The sequence below is a fragment of the Neolamprologus brichardi genome, chromosome 15 (assembly GCF_056152115.1).
Source record: "Neolamprologus brichardi isolate AB-2024 chromosome 15, ASM5615211v1, whole genome shotgun sequence".
Lineage (NCBI taxonomy): Eukaryota > Metazoa > Chordata > Actinopteri > Cichliformes > Cichlidae > Neolamprologus > Neolamprologus brichardi.
Window position 1 is genome coordinate 29860176 of NC_142118.1, and position 25871 is coordinate 29886046.

Genomic DNA, 25871 nt, shown 5'->3' on the forward strand with positions numbered 1-25871 from the left:
ATATATTTAATATAAATTTTAACAATAGTGGGAGATTCCAGTAATATTACTAAATGTTTAAAATGGAAATTCTTTAAAAATGCAATTTAATGGTGAAGATTAAATTAGGACACCCCCATAGTTATTACCACTTAAAATGCCTGAATTCACACATAGGTGCACATCAGGTGCACAAGATTAGGACATTGTTACTAGCATTTACTAGCAGTACTTACTAGCAGGAGGCTTGCCTGATTAAAACCTCAGACATGGTTATGACTTAACGTGCCACATCATCTACTGGTGTCACTGCTCCATTAAAAGCCTCCTGACCTATGGCATCTTAGTGTGGTATAGCAGCAGCTCTGCAGCCTTTCAGGTCCTGGGGAGATTGCTAAAACTGGAAATAAAATAAATACATGCATACCTGCCCTGAATGATATTTTCACATCCCATTCAGAAAGAAATATATATCATAATGGAATTATCAGACTCTTCCCAATCTTTTCTTTGAACTTTTGCCCTTGAGTAGCCCATATAGAGTTTTGATCAGTTTTTCAACAAAGGCCAATCATCACTGATCTGGAAATTAAATTTATTTTATTTTTACAGCATATGTTGGCATATTAAAATTACCGACTGTGTGAGAGAATTTTTGTGTTGTTTGTTATTATCAAAAAGAGTCATCTTTTCAAGAAGTGAATCACAAATAAAGGAACTTTGAAGGTAGAACAATGTTTTGACATTTACCTATGCACTCTGATGGATGGAGGGCATGTTTCCTTATTTTGAAGGGCCTAGCATCAAAATCAATATGTCTAGTATTTTTTTCAAAATACTGCTACTTTTGAAAAAAGTCCACTCCTCCCCTGCAACCGAGCCACCAACCACACCCTGCCACACACACCCACGGTCCAAATTAGGATGGGGAGCCATCCGAACAAGCCGAATGGAAGTGTGACAAAATTGTACAACCCTTGGACTCTTCAAATAAGGGAATCTGCCAGTAGTCTTATTCTGCAGCTCCACCAGCCCATCAGTCTGAGGGTGATAGATGCTGGTACGAATTTTAATGCTCAGAAATTCATAAAGCTCTTTTAGTGTAAGAGACATGAACAACGTGCTGTGGTCAGTCAGTATCTCTTTACCAACCCCAGAGATGACCTTAAACAGTGCCTGCACCACATTCTTCGCAGAAATGGTGCGCATTAGTAGTGCTTCCAGATATTGTGTTGCATAATCCACCAGAACTAATATAAAGTGATATCCGCATGCACGTCGGTGAAATGGCCTGATAAGGTCCATGCCAATGCGCTCAAATGTGCTTTTGGAATGGCCAGCTGGTTAAACAGCTGACCCTCTGGGCGCACATTTGCCCGGATGCTCGGCCATTATTCTATCCAGATTTTAGTCATACCCCACGTGAATGACCATTGGGTTGTAATGAGCCCCCTGGAAAATCATTTCCCAGCAGCTTTTAGGGACCAAGAACTGGTGTCATGGCTCACTCAATACAATCTCTCCCTAATCAATACAAAATGAGGAAACATCAGTGCTGCTTCAGGGTGCACCATCTGACCAACAATACTCATCACCTGGTCAAAGGTTGAGTGTAGGGTATCATCATAAGACTGCTTCAGTGGAAAATATTCCGTGGAGTGAATTACCGGTAGAACCGGTGGGGTCTCCCTGGAAGGTCCCGCTCCTCCTCCTCCCAAGACCCTCCTTAGTGGGGCCAGGACCAATCGGTCCCTCGCTGCTGGCCATGGCTGTTCCCACGGGTGTTCCAGTCGGGTTGCCAGGTGGTCGTCCACCAGCGTCAATGCAGCCTCGAGACTCGCCAGCCAGCAACAGCAGACCCACTCCATCATCCTGGCCCTGAGCCCCTCCATGAGCACCACCATGTTCAGCAGCCGCACCTCCTGCAGCCACCTTGCCACGGTGTTGTGCAGCCCCCTTGCAAATGCGAAGGGACAGTCCTCTGGTCCCATCTGTCCCTCCAGAAAGCAGCACCAATGGACTCCACAATCTGGACCCGCTGCTCAACTCCCTGCAGCCAAGCCAAGCCAAGGGTCATGGGTGGCCAAGACTCACTGATGCACATTGGAATGGTAAATGGACTGCTTCTTGTCTAATCTAAGCATTCAAATTGCCTTATTCATCCATTCACATCCAAATGGGTGATTGAGGAAGAGATGCAAGGAAACAACATGGGCATATCCAGAGGGCAGAAACTGAGCAATACTAAAAGAACATCTGGGAGAATAAGGCAATGCCAAGTACATGGTAATCCTAAGAACAGACCACCGTGACCTCCCAAAACATTTCACACATTTACACATAATTTCACACATGAGTCTATGAAAAAATCAATAATATTACAATTTGTCAGGCTTAAAATGGTATGTTTACACTAACAGGGTGAATCCCCCAAAAGCTGTTGGCCATTGGCAACATTATGCTTTGGGAATTATTTCTGGAAAGGGTACAGGATGACTTCACTGTATGGATGAGCCAATAGAAGAGGCCATGTACTTTAAACTCTTGGACAAGAACCCTTTTTTCCTAATCAGAACACTGAAGCTGGGTCTTCCAGTATGACAATGACCCAAAACATACTGCCAAGACAACAAGGAGTGGCTAAAGAGGAAGCAAATTAAGCTAATAGATTTGACTAGCCAGTCTCCAAACCTCAGTAATATATAAAAATCTGTGGAGAAAGCTGAAGCTTCGAGTGGATAAATGGCAACCAAAAAACCTAAAGTATCTAGAGAATTTCTGTAAAGAGGAGATGACCATAATCACTCTATATACCTCTTATGTAATATTTTTTTCTTCTGGATTTTGGGTTAATATTCGGGCTCTCTCATTTAATTCGTGAAATATTATATATTTTATATTCATGAAATTACCATTGCAATTAGGGAATAAAATAATTAAATTTGTGTGTAAAAACAGTTGTTTTATTTTATTTGCTTTTCTAATTGGCTTTTTCCAATAAAGGCTTACCCATGCAATCCGCTTTTGAAAAAAAATTATATCACACACCATTAATTTGCCCCGACCAGTTGCAGCACATGGCCACCTCTCCCTGAGCCTGGTTCTGCTGGAGGTTTTTTCCTGTTAAAAGAGCTATTTCTGGTCACTTCCGGAGCAGCACATGGAATAGACGCGTTTCCTGACGCTCCTCTGTGCCAAACTCAAAAATTTATCTTAACGGTCTCTTAATTAACTTTTCTCTTTGCAACAAGCCAGCTATTGAATTCTACAACGAATACAACAAAAGATGCCTAGAAAACCTGATAAACAGATTAACTCTTCACCACGAACCACGACTTCGGCTAGCGTTGTTCGCACCGTGGCTAACCCTACGGTTAGTATTGGCTCCCCTGAAGACAGAGGTGACAGCGATACTGAAGAGCTGCTGCAAATATGGGAGAAGATCTCCAACAAAATCCTCCATCACATAAACGAAAGGTTTGACAATTTGGAGCATACTCTTCAAACAGTACAGGAATCCCAAAGAGAGCTGCTGGAGAAAGTGAAATCTATGGAAGAGCTGGCTCTAGATTAGGAAAATCGCCTGTCCCGCATGGACAAAGTAGTTTCCAACTTGGAGAGCAAGAATAAAGAATTGAAATTAAAAGTGGATGACCTCGAGGGTTGCTCGCACCGAAACAAGATCATGATTATCAGCATTCCTGAGAAAGCAGAGGGACCCAGACTGGCTGAATTTATCCAAGATTTGATCCTAAGCTTCTAGGGGAGGAACATTTCAAGTCTCTGGTTATCATCGACCGAGCACAGCACTCGCTGAGACCTCCAGTGGCGGCAGGCGCGACACCAAGATTTCCTGGATTATACACCGTAGGTGAGGCAGCAGCGTCGTGACTTTAATGAGGTGTTGATTGTGGGTTTGTTTCAGTGTGTTCAAGTGTGGTTTTTTTTCTTTTCTTTTGGTGTGTGTACGCGAACGGGGAAGGAAGGTGACATTTGATCAAGCTGATACATGATGTTTGGGTCAAACGGTGAGATGTGTTTTGAGGGAAACGATCTAAAAATAGTCTCTTGGAATGTTAAAGGTCTCGGACATGTAACTAAAAGAGGTAAAGTTTTCTCGCATCTTAAATCACTTAAACCGAACATAATATTCCTTCAGGAAACTCATATAAATATTAATAACCAACAAAGATTAAGAGCAAATAGGATATCTCAAGCTCCTTTTACCAGTAAGGCCAGAGGAGTAGCGATTCTCTTTAAAAAGAATGTCTCATTTTGTTCAGACTCTGTGACTGCTGACCCATATGGCAGATACCTCATAGTCACCGATCAAATTAACTTACTACCGATAATTTTGCTTAACATCTATGTTCCAAATATTGACAACCCTGATTTTGTTAAGAAAGTTTTCAACTTAATACCAACAGTTGCCTCCAACTTTATTATTAGTGGTGACTTTAATTGCTATCTTGACACTTTTCTAGACAGACTATTCACAAAAGCCCCTCCGAATATTATGTCAGTGCAGACTCTGAATAACTTAGTCAAGACCAGAAATTTAATTGATAGCTGGCGCTTACAACACCCCACTGAGAGGGCCTATTCATTTTTCTCTCACGTCCACAAAACTTATACTAGAATTGATTATTTCAGCCCATATCAGCCCAACAGCCCATGGTTGTTGATTCAAATTACAATAATATTGTATTATCTGATCATAGCCCAGTTTGAATGGTCTTTAAAAACATTTTGACCAAGAATTATAATTGGCATTTTAACCCTTCCCTTCTGAACGATCAAGAGTTCATTAAATATCTTGCAAATATGCAAATATTGATATGTTTCTTGCTACTAATGATAATGGGGAAGTTTCGGATTCTATTCTATGGGAGACTTTCAAGGCCGTAATGAGAAACCACATTATTTCCTTTGAATCTTCCAAGAAAAAAACTATTCAAGTAAAGGCTCAAAGAAATAGAAACAAAGCTTCCTGAACTGGAAGAAGTATATAGATCTTCCTTGTTGCAAACTGACTTAAATCAAATCTTGAAATTAAGGTATGAATACCACAAAATTTGTCACAATTTTTTGGCCCGGGCTTTTTGACAACTTTTGAAGCTCAAACAGAGACATTTTGAATTTGGAGATAAACCAGAAAAACTGTTGGCAAACCAACTTAGAGGAGAACAAGCAAAACGAGGAATCCAAAAAGTGAATATGAAGTCCGGTAAAGTAAGCACCAACCCAAAGGAAATTAACACTTGTTTTGCCAAATTCTATAAAAACTTGTATTCTAGTAAAATTAAACCTTCTCAAAGCGATTTCTGCAATTTCTTCGACCAATTATCTATTCCTCAACTAGATGGAGCCCTGAGAGACTAAATTGATTCCCCTATCTCTGAAAACCATCTTTTAAGAGCAATTCAGACCCTACTGCTTGGAAAGACAGCTGGCCCAGACAGATTTGGTAATGTATTCTATAAAGCCTTTCAAAACATGCTTAGGATGGTAAAGGACTCAGTTAAAAATTAAAGGTTACCAACTTCACTTTATGATGCAAATATCTGCTTGCTTCATAAAATTGGAAAGGAGGAAGGTGACCCAGCAAATTATAGACCCATTGCTCTATTAGATTGTGATCATAAAATCATAACCAAAGTTTTAGCTACAAGATTAAACAAACACATTTCAACAATTATACACCCCAACCAAACAGGATTTATTCCTGGTAGATGGTCATTTAATAACCTTTGTTTATTATTAAATACAATTTATTCAAGTTATGGAAAAGAGGCACAAATATTTGTGCTCTCTCTTGATGCCCAAAAAGCGTTTGATCTGATTGAATGGCCCTATATATTTGAGACCCTTAAACGATTTGGTTTCAGGGAATATTTCATGGATTGGGTTAAAATGATTTATCTGTGTCCGGTGTCCTGCATCCTCACTAATGCAGATAAATCCCTCTCTCACCTCTTCTTTTTGACATAGCTCTGGAGCCCCTTGCTATTAACATAAGAAACCACCCAGGCATACAGGGAGTCAAATTTGCAAATGTTGAAAGTCTTGTTAATATGTATGCAGATGATTTATTGATCTGTCTTTCCAAACCAGACATTTCACTTCCTAACCTTTTAAGTTGCATTAAACACTTTGGAAAATTATCAGGATATAAGATTAATTGGGACAAATCTGAGCTCATGCCGATAACAGATAATTTGTGCCCAAAGTTTCTCAGCTCACTCGCATTTAAATTAGTGACTACATCCTTTACCAATCTTGGCCTTAAGATTCCTAAAAATCCAAAACTTCTTTATAAATTGAACTTCTTGGAAATGCTGGATAAGCTCAAAGAGGATATTAGAAAATGGAAACTGCTCCCTTTGTCTTTGGTCGAATAAATGCAGTTAGAATGGTATCTCTGCCACAATTTCTATATCTTTTTCAAAACCTCCCTATTTACTTGCCACTTAAATTTTTTAAGCAGCATGATTCATTAATTCTCTCATTTATCTGGGCAGGAAAACCCCCTCAGATATCCAAAGCTCATCTTCAAAAAAGTACTTCCAGTGGGGGCTGGGTCTCCCTGTATTTAGACGCTATTACTGGGCTGCAAACTCAAGAGCTCTATTACACTGGCAGTGGGGTCAGCCTATTGACCACCGTTATGATAATCTCCCGCTCTGGCTTCAGGTAGAGTCAACAAGTATTTGAAACCTCATTACCGGCCTTATTGTTTTCTGACACCAGTTCCTCTAACAAATGGATCAGTTGTAATTTTGTTGTTAAACACTCTCTAAAGATATTAAATCAAATCAGGAAATCTCTTAAATTACCTGACCTTTCAGCAGGGCTGGACTGGGACAAAAAATTGGCCCGGGCATTTTGACTAGAGACCGGCCCCCCAGGTATTATAGGAAAAGCCATAAAGCCTTTGAATGAAAATAGACGCTGTTGTGAAAGTGATGTACACTGTCTTGTTGATATATGTATGATTTCTATACATTTTACGTCAGATAAAAACTGTTGTAATCTTCAGATAATTATTTAATAAAAGCGAGACATATTAAATGAGAATAAGAACGTATTTCTTTGTGCCCCCTTTTCCCTGTTAATGTCCTACCTGGCCCCCTTGCAAAACTTTGCTAGATCCACCCCTGCACAGTTACCAGCTGTCGGCGTAAAAAAGGATCCTGGTGTTATTTGTCTCTCAGAAACAGTTCATAACTTCCCTTTAACTCATTCATGTCACCTAAAAGGTAAACCTGTTTGTCCATCACCTGTTCAGCTTCAGTAAGGACATCTCCTGGTTTCGTCTTCACGTTTCCCTCTCACCACATATCCAAACCAATATCATGACCAGCAGCTTAACAGCTGTGGCTCCAGCAAACATCAGCTGATACTTGAAATTAATATTAAATAAATTCTAACAACAGCTGATCAAGCTTAAACGTGCTGCTGTTGTTTAACGCGACATCCGCTGGTTTCCTCTTTCTGGCGCAAAGTGGGCGATAAACAAACAAGAGAGAAAAGCTGATCAGCTGATCATTGATCAGTTTCATGATCATGTTCATTGAAGTAGAAACAGGAGAGGGAGGGGAAAGAATGAGCGAAGAAGAGGCAGCTGACAGCGTAAAGACAGAATAACTCCACCTTTGTGTCTTTTTCCATCCTAGCTGAAGTACGGGACAAACTGTGCTCCTTTTCAGCTCAATACGAAACGTGTAATATTTTCTCTGAATGCGGGACGATTCCGTCTTTTTACGGGACGGTTGGCAATTCTACTAACTAACCTTATGAATAAAATAAAGATCACTATCAGTAACATCATAGCACCCACCCAGCTGTATAGAAACTCCATCATGCTAGCTAGTACGCAGTACGAGTTATTGTAACTGACTGTAAAAAGTCAGCACAACGAAAGTAAAACTAAATGGTAAATGGACTGGTTCTTATATAGCGCTTTTCTACTCATCTGAGCACTCAAAGCGCTTTACACAACTTGTGCATTCACCCATTCAGACCCATTCACACAAGTACATCTTTCTAAGTGCTTTTTATAGCTAACATTCACACACATTCATACTCTGATGGATGCATCGGAGAGCAATTTGGGGTTAGTATCTTGCCCAAGGATATTTGGCATGCAGACTAGGGGAAGCCAGGAATCGAACCATCAACCTTCCGATCAGTAGATGACCTGCTCTACCACCTGAGCTACAGCCGCACCTAAACTTGGTTTATATCTGACCCAGATAGACTGCAGGTCATAACTTCTTACCTGAAGTTCAGTTCACCTGACACTCGGACCGGCGGCCGCCCCGGGTCTCTCCTTCTCCTGCCTCCCCTTTCTCTCATCCACCTATTCTCCTCCACCCCTTGCTAATGTTACTGAATCTGTGGAAGCTCCGCGATAGCCACCACGAAACAACTGAGTTATTTTTACACATCGGCCAGCATCTGACCAATCCACCACCTTTCATTGTTTATACCGTTACCAGAAAAAAAATCATCGGCCCATAAAAACAAAAAATCACCATTGGCCCACCGGGCAAATGCCCGGTATACCCGATGGCCAGTCCAGCTATGCCTTTTAGTAAGAATGCCAATAACACACAACCATTTGTTTAAACCAGGAAAAATGGACAGGGTGTTTTTAGAGTGGGGGGAAAAGGGGTTGAAACATATTGAGGACTTATATATAGATGATGATTGCTTCTTTTTCTCAACTTCAACAAAAATTTCACATTTCACATTTTTTCCGCTATCTTCACATAAGGAATTTTGTTCAACAAAACTTTTCAGACTTTCCACTGAAACCACTAAATCACACTTACCTTGAAACAATTTTGAAAGCAAACTCTAAACATCTGATATCCCAGTTTGTTAAGTGCTTCACAATTCCAGCAGATTCTGATTGAATCAGGAATACATGGGCTGAAGACCTCAGTGTCCCTCTGTCTGAGGACCAATGGTCAAACTGTTTGTCTAACATTCAGAAAGGCTCAATAAATGCCAGATACAAACGTAATCCAGTTTAAAGTCATTCACAGACTGCATTTTTCTAAACTCAAACTTAACCGGATTTATAACTCTGTATCCCCCCTATGTGATAGATGTAACGCTGATGAAGGTTCCCTTGCTCATCTATTTTGGCACTGCCCAGTCTTGATGGTACTAGCTATACTTGGATTTTCTGCCTCAATTGAATCCTTCTCCTGTTTACAAAAACAGATAATCACAATGGGTATGCTTGCTGCAAAGAAACTCATTCTTTTGGAGTGGCGGTTCCCTTCGGCCCCGTGTTTTAAGAGGTGGCTTAATGAGATGGTGTCTGTGGCCAGTGTGGAACAGATAAGATTTGACAGGAAAGGAAAAATGGCACGTTTTTGCATGATTTGGCAGCCATTTCTAAAATTCTTAAAAATTAATTGATCTTAATCTTATACCTCCCCCTCTGCGTGCGACTCCCCATTTCATTTATTTAATTAAAGTGGGGCGATCGTGGCTCAAGAGTTGGGAGTTCGCCTTGTAATCGGAAGGTTGCTGGTTCGAGCCCCGGCTCGGACAGTCTCGGTCGTTGGGCAAGACACTTCACCTACCGCCTACTGGTGTTGGCCAGAAGGGCCGATGGCGCGATATGGCAGCCTCGCTTCTGTCAGTCTGCCCCAGGGCAGCTGTGGCTATAACTGTAGCTTGCCTCCACCAGTGTGTGAATGGGTGGATGACTGGGTGTGTAAAGTGCTTTGGGGTCCCTAGGGGGGACTAGTAAAAGCACTATACAAATACAGGCCATTTCACAATTATTTATTTATTTATTATTGTTATATACATATATATACTTATTTTTTTCTATTTTTGTTTTTACCTCCTCAGTTATTTTACTTTTCATTTACTTTTCACCTGCTCAAAAGGGGTCACGTGACTGTTGGGCTTTTCTCTGCTTTCCTTGTATTATTGTAGGGTCTTTATCTTATAATATAGTGCCTTGAGTGTTTTAGGGTCTTAAGAAACATTCTAAAATGTTTTTAACATAGCCACATTAAATGTGGCACACATCTGCCTTACATTAAGCCAAGTTACACAAACTCAAACACAAAGTAAGTAGGCTGAGGGCAAAACCTCCATTCAGTTTGCCTTTTGATAACAAGGCATGTTATTCTTTGCATTACAAAATTCACATTTCTTATAATTTGTTTCTGTTAGCCGGCGCTCACAAAAATGGAACCCGCCCCCTTCTTTTTATTAATGTAATGCTTGCATAATTGTCCTGTTTGCAGGGATTCATTCATTGTTCCTGATCACTGAATTATGAATTCAAATCACTTCCATTGTCACAGGTATATAAAATAATGCCCTGAGTACGGCTTCTACAAATATTTGTGAAAGAAGTATCATGATAGGATGCCACCTGAACTCTAGAGCAGTGGAGATGTGTTTTCTGGAGTGACAAATCACACTTCTCCATCTGGCAATCCTATGGACGAGTCTGGATGTGGCAGTTTGACAAGTCAGGGTTTTACTAGTATGGAAGAACACAATTTTTCTGGCTGCATTGTGCCACATGTAAAGTTTGGTGGAGGGGGGGAATATGGTGTGGGGTTGTTTTTCAGGACTTGGGCTCAGCCTCTTAATGTTTCAGAATAACAAGACATTTTGGACAATTTAATGCTCCCTGTTCCGATTCCATTATGACAGTGCACCAATGCACGAAGAAAAGCCCACAAAGACATGGATCAGCAAGTTTGGTGTGGAAGAACTTGATTGTCCTGCACAGGGTCCTGATCTCATACCAGCAGAACACCTAGTATGAGGATGAATTGGAGCCTGCAAGCAAGGACTTCCTGTCCAACATCATTGTCTGACCTCACAAATGAGCTTCTGGAAGAATGTAGAAGAATCATTTCCATAAACACAATCCTAAGCCTTGTATAGCTGCTACCTTGTGGATTAATAATGGGATGCCACTCAAGTTTATTTATGTGTAAAGGGAAAAGAGCAAATGCTTTTGGAAAAATAGTATAAATTACTTTAGGTGAAAAGGTTCCTTTTCACTACAGTGATCACAGATTACTATTAACATTAGATGAAAATATTTTCACATGACAGAAGAAGGTGTGGCTATTCTCATAAAATGTAAGGTTTGTGAATATGTATAGTTTCTGAATGAGGATTTGATTCCATATACCACATCTGTTGCTGTTCTTTGCTCTCTTTAAAAAACACTTAAATTGCTCTTTGAATTTGCAATGCTGAGTTTAAAAACTGTTTATTTGGGGTAAATTAAAAGAGGCCTGTGCTGAGATTCAGAGTGAGATACACAACTTAGTGTTCTGAATGCACTTTTGAGTATTCAGAACACTTTTCAGCCCTTCTTTGAGTTAGACATGACTGAAAGCTCATCAAGCACTATATTCATATCCTTCATGTCCTTTAACAAACGCCACTGATCACATTGCAAAAGGTCTCATTTGGCAATTTGGAGCATCTGCATGATTGATTGTAATGACAGTTAAACTGGAAATTTGTTTGCTCTATTGCAGTCTTCCGTATGCAATGGGGGGACTGCAGTGTAAACTTTGTACCAAATATAACTTCCCTACAGTGTGCCCATGGGGAAATAAAACACTTTCTAAGTTGTGAGCCTTAGAAGAGGGCTATAGAGGATACAGTATATAGTACGGAAACAACAGTCAATGCATCTTAGCTACTTTTATTTCCATTAACAACTACTAAGAAAAGAGAAGAAGCTTAGAGAATTCAGTTCAGGTCACTGACTTTGCATGCATTGTCTTGAGGAGGACACAAAACTGTGATTGTTCAACTTCAAGGTTGTTTTCTCAGCCTGACCACTAATGCCTGCCTTCATTTTTTATGAGACTAATGGACTCCTACACAGCCTCTTCCCTTGTCAATATTACTTTCTATACTTCCTGCCTTATTTATAGGCATGCGTTGCCTGTGGTAGTTTCCATTGTCTTTTCTGACAAAGCATGCAAACAGCACAGCGTGAAAATCTGCTCCAGGTCAATTATTGCAACCAACCTCCACTTTCATCACTCCTTCTTCTCAAAGCCCTGCTTCAACTTTTCCATTTTCCCACTAACAGCTGCACAGCTCTTGGTTCTTTCTAACAAAGCACCCACAAGTGACCCAAAATGCCACGGCCCTGGCCTTCTATCATGGTTGAAAATATGAAAACACATTTAAGTCTTGTGAAGTGACCTCAGTGGGACTTTTAGAAGATGTGAAAGATCTACATGGTGCAGTATTTTTCTCCATACATCACTATTAACCTCAGTTCACTGGTTTCACAGTTGTTGTTTTGGGTTTCTTTTTTGCATATTTTTATAAAGAACAATTATTCTGTTTCAGTCTCATCAGTTTGTACCCATAAAAGTTTTTATTTTATTCCCCACTATTTTAAATGCTTTACATTATGTTCTTTCTGTTTTGTTGACTCCTGTAGATACACCAACCCCATCCATGCTTTCCAAAACAAACCCAGCTGAAATGTGAATGCAGCTTCCTTTTTATTTTTTTATTCCTGCCTTCTTTTTGACTTAATACCTTTTCTCATGGACCATTCTGATATCAATTCCTCTCTCCCTCTCCCAAAACCTGTGAGGATGTAGACTGTCTTCCCTCTCGGCCAGAGCCTTTAGGTTTCTTTATCTTCGATCCACACCCTGCTTCTCATCTTCATCAAAGATTCTGTCTGCATCCACACCTGCCCTTGCTCTACCTCATTCCTTTAACCCTTCTAGCTCAAGTTCAGCAGCTGTAAAGGAGATGTGCTACACTGGGGTGTACTATCGATCCACATCACACAGGACACGGCAGTCTTTTTGCTCAGCAGCAAGGTCCTTTAGAACAGTTGGTGTTCAGCAGCAAGGTCGTCAAAGTAGCATTGTAAAGGAGGGAGCCATGACACCTTAACTGATACCTAAACTGCGTATTGTAATAATGTAATGTACATGTGTGTGTACACTTTCAGAATTCAGTATGCATGTGTTTGCCTGGCACATGAAAACCCATGCCACATTGTACAAACTCTGCAGCACATACTGAGATCTGACAGTGAAGTCCTTAAATGTATATTTCAGAAAGAAAAAACTAGCTGAATCACCACCACATTCACCAATGGAACCTCTAACAAAGTCATGGCCAAAAGCTTTGGCAGGAGGACAAAGTTTTTCATGCACTTTGATACTTCTGATTTTATTTAGATTTTAAAAGATTTTAGAAACAATTTTTTTTGGCAGTCTTGGCACTTCAGAAAGCTTTTTCAGCAATGTATGCTATAATGGGACTTTATGCAGCCCAGCAGTTTATCCATAACTATTTAAACATTTTAGCTTGTAATAACCCACTCTTCAAATTGATGTGCAAAGATCTTATGATATGTTTTGCCAGGAAAATGACACTTAAAGTGCTTGGTTCAAAACTGTCCTTACATTTTCTTTTACTAAATCTTGAAGCAGTGGAAAGATAGCCATAAACCTAATGTTTTTCAGTGCCTGGAGCCTTTGAAGATATACCAATGTTGCGGTTTTTAGCATGTGCTAAATCATACCTTCTTCACTTGAGTCTTGGCAAAGTAATGACAGGGTTCCACCCAAGGTGAAGGACATACTAATTCACTCTGGCACGGCATTGTTTTGATGTGGAGATAGCAGCAGTCAGAGGTGAGTGATGAAGCTGTTGGACAGGAATGAGAGGAGGCCGGGCCCCTCTGTCACACCAGGACAGACAGATGAGGCCTTATGGGAAACAGGCCCAAGATCATAAAGGACTATACAGGACATAATGAGAGACTTTTGGATGAGATGTAAAAAAAACCTCCCATGAAGGAGTCATTTAATGGCTGTTTAAAAAAAAACTAAAACTCCAGACAAGTAAATGATTTTCACTTCATTTGTGATCTTTACATCTCCTGGTAAATTCATATGTTCCTGACAGTCATGCACTCAGAAAGACCTTCAGACTACCGGTAAATACAACAGGAACATTTCTGTCTTTGATTTGGGTAAATGACATATTTACGAGGCACCATCACAGACTGCAGCATATCTATCAGCACCAGAGCAAAAGAGGATTGAGTTTCCAGATTGCCCCAGCGTGTCTTGCTCTCTATATGTAACACCCCTTTTATGAGTCACCTTGTCAAAGCCTCTGAAACCAGACAAGCCTAGTTTACTGTATGGACATTTTTTTCCTTACCCCTTTTAGATGAAGATTATAAGGCTGGCAGAGTTTAAACATTAGGCCTTTTTAAAAGTGTCCCTGAAGAATTCAGCAGCATTGATTTGCTATCACTTATCAATGCTACTGTTATCAAATCAAGCACATATCTTGTGATCTCAAAAATTCATTGGAGATTCATAGCAGCCTAGGAGGAATCAAAGCTACAGGGCGCTGCTCACCCCCTGCTGAACCCCGATCACTCTCCTTTCCATCTGCATTTCACATTACTGCCGCTCATGCTGAAGACCGGAAAGGTCATCCATGAAATGCTCAGTGAGGGATTATTCAACTCGGTGTTCCCAGTCATCCAAAACTGGAATTTACATTACTCACACACTGCTCTTCAGTGCATCAATGCTGAATACATCGCTTTTACTCCTCAGACAAATCACATTCTTTATTTTTACAATCCAGCAACTGGATTGAAGCACTTGGAAAGAAATGTTGTTTAGCATGTTAAAGGATTATAAAGATTTTACAGTTTTTAATCCTTGACAGGGTAACAAACTACTAAGCTTCTTTTATGTATTATCACATCCTTTGGGGATTGATTAATGGTGTTTTGTAAAAAAAAAAAAAATCAAACAAACAAAGAAAAAGAACTTACAGGGAGTCTTTTCTCATCCATGCCTTTATGAGCTTTTCCTAATCCTAACCATGCAGTTTTCACCTAATTACGATGCCTAAACATAACCAAGATGAGTCAGTGCTCTTCAGGGTCTCCTTACCGTTAAAGCTGCAACTTATGACACCACCACCCTTTCTCGAACCCCCTAATGTGAAATTTATAGGTTTATAAAAGACAATAGATAGTTTTTGAGAGCCTATATTGCCATGGCGGATCAGAGTACTCATGTCAAAGAACAGTGAAACATAGCCATAAGACATATGGCTTGCTAGGTTTTGGTCCTGTGACTTAAATAGCATCTTGAAGCTGTAAATGACTCCACTGCATTTAAATGAAGTACAGAAATTTACACATTTAAACAGCTGGAACCATGACATGTCATCTTTACAACAGTTTAAATTGCTTGTATATAAAATATAATGTGTAACAAAATGTTACATAATATTTCAGGAGCGCTTCATATATTCTGCATATGCCCCCGTTTAAATTTCAAATGCAACTAGTAATTCATTCTGTTAAGAAAATTCAGTTTAATAAATAAACATTACTTTACACTTAATGTAATTAGGTACAAGTATGAAGCATAAAAAGTAAATTTATAGACAAGCTGGTTGTCAGTTTCAGGTTTGGTCAGTACTATGAGGAATTCATTTTATTTTACTTTTAATTATCCAGGAAGTCACATTAAGAAAGTGACAGAGGTCTCTAAAATTTGTTTCAGTTGTACACTATAAGGAAATGACTAACTGATAATAAAAGCCTGGACCTCCAAATGATCCAATCTGACTTTAAAGTGCCACTAGTAACATAACTTAAGACTAAGTGGTTTACCTTTGTGAGGACTCTTTGGCTACTCTTATTTCTCTAGCGCATATTCAAGTAAGTAAAGAAAGTACGTAAAATGTATTTATATAATCTTTTTCACAGACTATTACAACACAACAAGGGATGTTTTGGTCTGAATCCAGCTTTAGTTGGGCATATTGTTGAGGTGAGCCCTGGATCTCCCCCTCACAACCCCGATAAGGACAAGTAGAAGAGAATGGATGGGTGGTTATTATTGAGGTTTTTGAATATTGAAATATTCAATATAAAGATTCAAAGATTTTTTTACTTTATACGATTTATTTATTTATTTGCTGTACAGGAAATACGGGAGAATTCTCACTTAGCTTATTTAAAGAATAATTAAAAGACATAGGAGACACTAGAGAATATATAAAATCAAACATATGTACAGTTGGATTACGGTCAGGATAAGAGGCTAGAGTATTTGTGTACTCTCACATGCCAGTGAGAGTACACCAGTTATTTTGAATCGGCAGAAGTAAGGCAGGGGCACAGTATTGCAACTATATTCTTTATCACTTCATAATGATACAAGCTTCTGCTGAATCACATGAAAATTATATTCCTGTATTTATTTATTGCATTTTCTTAGGTATTTGTTAGTTTGTGTTATTATTAGTTTAGCTCTTTGTTCTACAATGATCTTCAATCTAACTACAGTGCCTTACCTTCTATGTTGTAGAGTGACAGATAGGGATGGGTATCGAAAACCGGTTCTTGATTATACTTTACAAGAACGGATGACAACAGGGCAACTTGCAATACTTGCAAAGTAGATATTTCATTCAAGGGAGGAAACACTACGAATATGCAAAAGTATTTGCTCACAAAACACGCAATAACCTTAAAATGAATGTCATGTTTTTAATTCCGCTCCGGACTCGTCAATCTCAACCTGGGGACCCTGTGACACCCCATGGAAGAGCCATAGGCTGTGGATCTCTTAAGATCTCACTGTTGGATTTGTAAGGCCATGTTACTCCTAAATTTCTATCTCGTTCAAAGAGAAGATATAAGACAACGTTTTAAGCTATTTGACCTTAGTGTTCTCCTTTTTTTTTAAAAAGAATCGATAAAGAATCGAATCGTTAAACAGAATCAAAAATGGAATCGGAATCGTGAAAATCTTATCAATACACATCCCTAGTGACAGATTACCTGCTGGTAGTTTAAGAGTGTCATACCCTTGTGGGGATCCTTCATGATAAAGAGTGTCCTGCCCTGTATTAGCCAGTTTGAATGAGTACCTGCTGTTAGGTTAGTAGGCATGGAATGTCTGGTGCTGACTGACTTTTTGTCGAGCTGAGTTGTTAAATAGTCTGCCTTTGTAATGTTTACTGATTACCACAGCAACTTTGCTCTGGGGAGTTGCTGTGGTAATTAGAACTGTAAAAAACTGTCTACAAAATGTAGAATGAATTCAAAATAATGTTTCTGCAGTGTAAAAATTCAAAAGACTTTGAAAATCTTGTTTTTATTATGTGATATTCAAGAATCTGGAGAAATCTATGTAGTACGAGGTGGTAAATCAATATTCTTTAATGAACATCACTGCTCAAGAACTGACAGAACTCACAAAGCAGACTCAGCAAACAGAGTTTTAAGTTAAATTAACTTTACTGTGATAAAGACTAGGGATGCACCGATACTGGTATCTGGTATCGGCCTCGATACCACATTTTCTAAAGTACTCGTACTCGTTAAAAGTCCCCCGATACCGGGGACCGATACCACGGTCTGAGAAATGTTTATGTTTGAGCGACGTGTAAGGGGTTAATCACAGGCGCCGAGTGCCCGTCCCCAGGCCCCGGCTGCAGCTCAGAGCGGGGGAGACGGGGAGGCGAAACATGTCAGCCATGTGGAACTATTTCACAGTGAATGAAGACGACAAAACAAAGGCGGACTGCAAATTGTGCTCAGCGAAATTGTCCAGAGGAGGCTCAAAAGGTAGTGCATTTAACACAAGCAATTTAATCAAGCACCTAAAATCCCAACACGACAATGAGTACAAGGAGTTTACCCAGGCTTCTAAACCAACACAACCCACGCTGCAGCAAACTCTTGCAAGACGAGTGAAAATGTCCAGAGACAATCTACGTGCTGTGAAAATAACACAGGCAATTATCGAGTACATTGCATTGAGTGACCAGCCATTCTCGGAGGTAGAAAATGTTGGATTCCTGCGTCTCCTCCATGTTCTGGAGCCCAGATATGATGTCCCAAGCCGCCACTACATGACTGACACGGAGATGCCTAAACTACACGAGTCCGTGAAAAAACATATCCACAGCCTACTGCAAGCCTCCTCTGCGTTTAGTTTCACCACGAATATTTGGACAAGCAGTGTTAGCCCCGTGTCGCTGATTAGCCTAACCTCCCAGTGGATAGACGAGTTTCACGCCGCAATGAGCCATTACATGCCAAACAATTCCGCGGCTCGCACACCAGCCACGCTATAGAGCATGTGTTTGAGAAAATGCTCCAGACATGGGGTATACCTAAGACATCAGTACATGTTGTGCTTTGTGACAATGCCAAAAACATGATTAAAGCCATGAATGACGCAGGGCTCCCAAGTCTGCCATATGTCGCGCACACGCTCAAACTGGCTGTTCACGAGGGCTTATTAGCACAGAGGAGCATAGCTGATGCTATAGCAGTGGGACGGAAAATAGTTGGGCATTTTAAACATTCCGCCTTAGCCTACATGCTCCAGTCCCTCATTGAGCAAAAGCGAGTGCTGGGGGTGTCTTATGGAGACGACTGTTGCCATCCTCGCCCCCTTTGAGGAACTAACTAAAAAAGGGAGCAGCTACGATGCACTAGCCTCTGATGTCATCCCAGCTGTGACTGTGCTAGTGTGACTTCTAAACAGAGAAACAGACGAACAAATTTAAAATTAAATTTTGTTTTTTTTATAATTATTTATTCTGTAATATGTTGCATACAACATGCTTTTCATTTTAAATAAATGTTCTTAATTCCAAACTAGTCCCTTGTTTGTTTGTTTTTTGTTAAATTATAGGACTAAAGCTGTTACCTGTAAATTTAAATCATGTTTTTATTAAGTACTCGGTATCGGTATCGGCGAGTACTGAAATGCAAGTACTCGTATTCGTACTCATTTTCAAAAAAGTGGTATCGGTGCATCCCTAGTAAAGACATTTCATAAGAAACTGTGGAATGGGAACTACAGTCACACAGGTAGTAGGTAGTTCAAGATAAAAACAGCTCAAGGATTGACAAACTTGTAGTTTTGTAATGGGTCCTGCCACTCTAACACATTTTAAACATGGCTTTAAGGTAAGTAGCTATCAAGAGCACAGAAAAACACTTTTTTTTAACCTATCCTGTCCAGCAGTTTTAGCAAGCAGAATCATTGTCTGGATGCTTTGTTGTGCCAAATATATTTGCTTTCCCAAGAGGAGTACCATGGACTATCTGTAGGCTCCTCTTGCTGGAAAACCATCTGGACCTGAGCCATTATTGTTTGGGAGATGCTGTGGGGGTTTGTGAAATTCAGATATTGATTCAGATATATTAGTGGTGAATCCAGAGCCACAGACTGGTCGTCATTTTGGTAGCTTCATATATCTAAGAAATTCGTCAATGGCAGCACATGAAATATGCTTTCTGTGTTCTTGCATGCAATAAAATATGACTTTATGAAATCTGTGAAGTGCTGCTTTCTCAAATTTGGGGGAACTGGGTTTGAGCAAACCTTGTCATATGGTCTTAAGTTTTAGATTTGATAAGAATATTGTGTTTTAATTTGTGGAATGACTACTGAAGTGTTGGGTTTTATTAGTTTAGCAACTAGCTCACATCTATTTATGAACTACCATTAATCTATGCTCTACGAGGCTTTTAATGTACATAGTTAGGTATGTGTATTTCGAGCAGGAGAGTGAACAGGGCAGACAAGGGAGAAGATGCTAAGCAAGAACAATTCATGAATAATAATGAATAATAGGACCTTGAACAACGGCTATGAGACTCTTATTGGTATGGGATAATTCCATACTATAAGCCTTGTCTCCTGGGAGCTTTGCCTCCCAAAGCCAGTGTCACCGCTAATCATTTATAAATGTAACGCTGAAGGAAAACCATTGTGTTACTCTCTACAAACTGTTCTTACACATGTTTTGCCTAAAATAATCAGAATCAAAGTCTAAAAGCAACATCATTTATCATTTTTTCTTATTGTTCCTTAAAACATCCAATCCAGTCTTCAGTGCTTTTTAGCTGCAATTAAATAAAGATATTTTAACTATGAAGCTGACTGATAAACCTATGTCCATAATAGACAACCATCAGCTATGTTCTTCTTCACTTATTTTGTTGAGAGTGAAGCAAAGACAGATTATTGATCCACATTGCTTGGGGGAAAAGGAAGAAAAAAAACATTTTGATGCATAGGTGGAATGTCAAGGTTTTCCATAGACAACCCCCCCCCCCCCCCCCCCCCCCCCGAACTAACATAAAGCATGCAACTCCAAGACCACAGAAAATAATTAGAATTCACCTTCAGACCTAATGTGTCGCATCTTTATTGAGCCATGGAAGATGTGCAAAGCATGTGTGCTCTTTTGTAGTAATGTCCTGTTTCACATTCAAATTCTTGCACACATGGTGGGGCAGTGCAAAATGCAATCAGAGTTTCCTCATGTTGATCGCCAACACATTTACTAAAGCAGGTGGAAGTTAAGTGCCTTGCTAAAGGGCACTTTTATTAGCCTTATAATTTATATACCACTGTTGTAATGTTGTTCATATACACTTGTCACTGTGTTTGGTCACTATGTGTGTTTGGCATTAGTGGTAAACTCCCATCTAAATCTATGCACAGAATTCTTACCACTTTGGCATACACAAAGGTAAATCTTATAATAGAAAAATTTCAATGACTTCATTTGAAAGGTAACAACTTTTAATATCTGAACCATAACCGTACCCCATATTTTGCATGTGACTGTGATCAATTACAAACACAGACTGGTCTAGTAGCAGAAAAGGGGCATAAGGGAGCGAAAACTATTATATTAGAAATCATAATGAATGAATAATGAATTGTTTATACAATCTGTTTTTAGAATCTCTAACAAAACCAAAAAATACACTAAAGAAACCCTGTATCATAATAGAGATGCTCTCACTATCTGGACACTGAGGTGCTGCTTTGTAGTACATACCTCTCAAAAGCTGAACAGCAGAAAGCATTCAAGATTCTCAATAAATGTCAAGGTCCACACACAACTTTATTGCTTTCTTTCTTTACTGGAAGTAAAGTGGGTCTTTATGCTGGGGCTATCAATATCCTCACATCGTGTTTGACCTGAGCATGGATGGGACACTGAGGGAGTACCAAAGCTGTTTTGGGGATCTGACCAAGCACAGAAAATGACTCCTGCCTGCAGACACATAATACATGTCAATGTACATCTATATAATCAGGCACACATTGGTGCCTTGTTCTCTGAGACCTTTTTTTAAGAACCATAAAACACACTTAGATATGTAATATTTATTTGATTACTTAAAAGAGTTATGACTTGATGCATGCTCAATCATGCAGGTAAGGAAATCCTGAAAAATGTTGAATCTCTTTATCTGGATGTAGAATTTTCATTGGGAGAAACATTTAATCAGTCTGGAAAAGTCACTTGAATGGCGAAACATTTCTCCCACTGAAAACACTACATCCAGATGAACAGAATCAATTTTTTGGAACAAAAGAGTTACATACATTAAGATTACATACAGAAACAAATCTCAAAATTCATCATTTCTGGCATTTATCACTCCTACAAGAAGAAAAAAAGTTAACAAAGTTCATCTAGAGTCATCATATGACATTTTGCAAAGATCTGCATTCAAATGATAGTTTGTGACCGTTTTGACCTCCACAAGATCACCCATGCAGCTTTACAATCCATCACAATAATGTGAAATGTGACACCTCTGGGGGCCAGAGGTTGACTGAGCTGCTGATGGTTGTAATAGATACCCTGTTTGGAAGCTTTTTCAGATCTCAGAGAGGCCATTAGCATTGTTTTGAACATTTAGCCCAAATATGTTAAATGATACAGGCTTTCAGGGGGACAAGGAAACACACAATGGTACTGATGGGGCATCCTTTCTCCTGAACAGCTTTGTCTGTGCTAGCATAATCTTCAAACATGATGAAACAAAAGACTATGTAGTTGGATACTGCTACACCGAAATAGACTCTTACTGTTTTGTTGATACATTGGCTTTAGAGTTTGCAGTTTTCATCATGATTTCACCGTTCATATTCTCCATATCATCAAGATATGGGCAAAAGTTTAAAAACAGGGCTTGGATAACTTTTTCTCTTGATAAATTGTTATTATTATTATTTTTTAAAAACTGGAAACATTTTTTTTGTTTTGTTTTCTGGAAAGAACGATGCACGGCTTTTGTAAAGTAAACTTTTAGGGCTACCAAATTCATGGAGTCTATCATAATTTTGGTGCTATGTCCAATATTTAGTGCTGTCAGTGTTAATCTCGTTAAAATGACGTTAATGCCATATTGGGATCACCCGTGTGTGGGGGCTGCCCGCCATTTTAACGAGATTAACGCTGACAGCACTAGTATTATTCATTAGTCCAGTGTGCAGCCCTGCGACTATTTTATATCAGTATGAGCCATTGGGGAAAACTGATGACCAAATCTGGTTTATGCTTTCACTTCTTCACACCTTGGAAATTAGAATTATTTCAAGAAAACTGCAGTTAGTTCATCAACAGTCTAATGGGATAGCTAATAAATTGTACTAACGTTCATCTGGGCTAATATTCGCTCTTCTCAGACCATTTGTTTTCTGATTAACTGTCTGCGTTTGCTAAGAAAAAGGGCCATACTACAGAATAGTTAAAAGAAGTGTTTAGCTTGGTAAAGCTGAAAAAAAGAAAAGAAAAGACGTAATTATTTTGTGTGAAACTGTTGCAGTGAACCAACTGCTTCTCATTACATGAAGTCATTTAATCCATTATTCACACAATTAGTAGATTTTTAAGGTGTTTGTGTTATACTGTCTGATCACAAGACCACAGTCCATGTTTACTGTGGACATTAAGCTCTGTGGCTGAGACACCTTCAGGGACCTCTCCAAACCATGCAAAATTTATGAATGGCCCAGCAGAGATAACAGTGCTACATTTTTAATGCACCTTGTCACCAATGGGACAACTGCAGCATTCTCCAGAGACAACGATTAGCAAGAGATGGAGTGACAGATGACACCCTGGGGTGGTGAAGGGGAAAAAAGAGTGCTGTTATCCACTAAAAACATTCATCGATATATCATTACACAATGAAACAACCTCAGACTGTTTAATGAAGTGTTTGCAATGTTATTTGGTTCTTAATAGCAGAGGTATTAAGGAGTATCAGGTCTTTGTGATAGCCCCTGTATACTAAACAGTATCCTGTGCCAAAACCTTATAATGCACAATTACCAGTACTTTCAGACTGGATGGCGAGGAGGAATCTGGGGAACGTACTAAGAAGGAAAAGCTGTGTGCAGTGCAGAGAGAAAGGAGAAGGGGCTGTGCAACACTGATTCAACCTTATTTGTCTTGTTATTAATTTTAGCTAGACAGTAGGTATTAGATGCATACCTGTTGGAAATGAAGTAAATGACCATATGGTGGTTAACTGGTCACACTAGGGCAGGACTTTGGGCCAAAACTTCAAAGTCCACAAATTCTATGCATGTGTTTAATGGAAAGAGGATGTATCAACATAACAACTGAAGGAGTTAACCACAAACACCACACACAGATACACAAACACACACTTACAAAGAAAGAACACAAGAGATTTGATTGATTTTAAAAATACATTTATTTACTTAATAATGATCCATAAAAAACATTAAGCTCAAATCAACACATTCCTAAATAAAAGTTCAGAAAGATTTTAAACAGACAACCTTTATAGTCCCAGAGATTTTGAAAAACATCCAGCTCATCCATTTTAAAATAATACTTAAATAATCTAACATCTGTACAAAATCAGTATTTCATCCAATATCAATCCTATATTTTTGACTCAAGCAGATTGCCAACTTTGCTCGATCCAGGAAAAGATTCATCACTCGTCTTTTTTTCTTCTTTCTTTTGTCATATGAAAAATCAAGAAAATGAAAAAAACAAAAAAAAAACAAAAATAAAACACTGTTTTGCAAAACAGTCTTCAAATGATTCCAAATGCCACTAAATACTGAAAAGAAATCCATTAACCTGAAACATTGTGCAAAACAATGAAAAATGGTTTCTCTTACTGATCAAGTTCTGCGCGGTTATTGTACTCAGCGTGCAATGTACTGCTTTATTAACAGTTTTCTCTGTTTTACATAGTACAAACTATTTTTAAGGCAGGGTGTTCAATGCCTCTTTGCGATTTGCAATGCATTCCCAACTGGTTTAATCCTGTTATTCACCTTTGTTTTATTTAATCCTGTTTTGAAATGTAACCTTTGACTTTGCGTGAATCGCTACCTTATCATGGTGGAGGGGTTTGTGTGTCCCAGGGATCCCAGGGGCTATTTGTCTGGGGGCTTTTGCCCCCTGGTAGGGTCTCCCATGGCAAATTGGTCCTGGATGAGGGACCGGACAAAGAGCGATTCAGAAGACCCTTATGAAGAAAACATAGAGGGAACATCGAGGAACCGCCCTCGAGCCAGGCCCGGGGAAGGTGCCTGAGGGCGAGCGTCTGGTGGCCGGGCCCTAGTCCATGGAGCCCGGCCCAGCACAGCCCGAAAAGGGGACAGGGATCCTCCCGCAGGCCCACCATCCGCAGGAGGCGCCATAGGGGTCGGATGCATTGTGTGCCGGGCGGTGGCCAGGAGCGGAGACCCTGGCGGACTGATCCCCGGCTGCCAAGACTGGCAATTGGGACATGGAATGTCACCTCTCTGGTGGGGAAAGAGCCTGAGTTAGTGCGTGAGGTTGAGAGGTACCGGCTAGATATAGTCGGGCTCAACTCTACACATGGTTTAGGCTCTGGAACCAGTCTCCTGGAGAGGGGCTGGATTCTGTCTCAGTCTGGAGTTGCCCCTGGTAAGAGGTGGCGGGCTGAGGTGGGTATTCTAATATCCCCTCGGCTTGCTGCCGGTACGTTGGGGTTTTTCCCAGTGGTTGAGAGGGTTTGTTCCCTGCGCCTTACGGTCGGGGAACGGGTTCTGACTGTCATCTACGCTTATGCGCCGAGTGGCAGTTCAGAGTACCCAGCCTTCTTAGAGTCCCTGGGTGGGGTGCTGGAAGGTGCTCCACCTGGAGACTCTGTTGTCCTGCTGGGAGACTTCAATGCTCACGTGGGTAATGACAGCGAGACCTGGAGGGGCGTGATTAGGAGGAACGGCCTCCCTGATCTGAACCCGAGTGGTGTTTTGTTATTGGACTTCTGTGCAAATCACAGTTTCAGAGTGATTGTGTCCATAAGTGAGTGTCCATAAGTGCACATGGCACCAGGACACTCTAGGCCGCAGGTCGATGATCGGTTTTGTAATCGTATCACCAGACCTGTGACCATATGTTCTGGACACTTGGGTAAAGAGAGGGGCTGAGCTGTCAACTGATCACCACCTGGTGGTGAGTTGGATCAGGTGGCGGGGGAGGATGCTGGACAGACCTGGTGCACCTAAACGCATAGTGAGGGTGTGCTGGGAACGTCTAGAAGAGGCCCCAGTCCGCGAGATCTTCAACGCACACCTCCGGCAGAGCTTCAACAGCATTCCGAGGGAGACTGGGGACATTGAGTCCGAATGGACCATGTTCAGCGTCTCCATTGCCAAAGCTGCTGCATTGAGCTGTGGCCACAGGGTGGTTGGTGCCTGCCGTGGTGGTAATCCCTGAACCAAATGGTGGACACCAGAGGCGAAGGGAGCCACCAGGCTGAAGAAGGAGTCGACAGGTATCGACAGGCCAAGCGGAATGCGGCTCGGGCAGTGGCTGAAGCAAAAACTTGGGTGTGGGAGGAGTTTGGAGAGGCCATGGAAAAAGACTTTCGGACTGCCTCGAAGAGATCCTGGGAAACCGTCAGGCGTCTCAGGAGGGGAAAGCGGTGCTCTACCTGCACTGTGTATAGTGCTGGCAGAGCGCTGCTGACTTCGACTGAGAAAATTGTCAGGCGGTGGAAG

The 25871-nt window shown here is 40.3% G+C and overlaps 1 pseudogene; it reads right to left on the reverse strand.

The window, feature by feature from the left end:
- LOC148098560 (uncharacterized) overlaps positions 1 to 25871 on the reverse strand; it is a 32103-nt pseudogene that overhangs the window by 2422 nt on the left and 3810 nt on the right.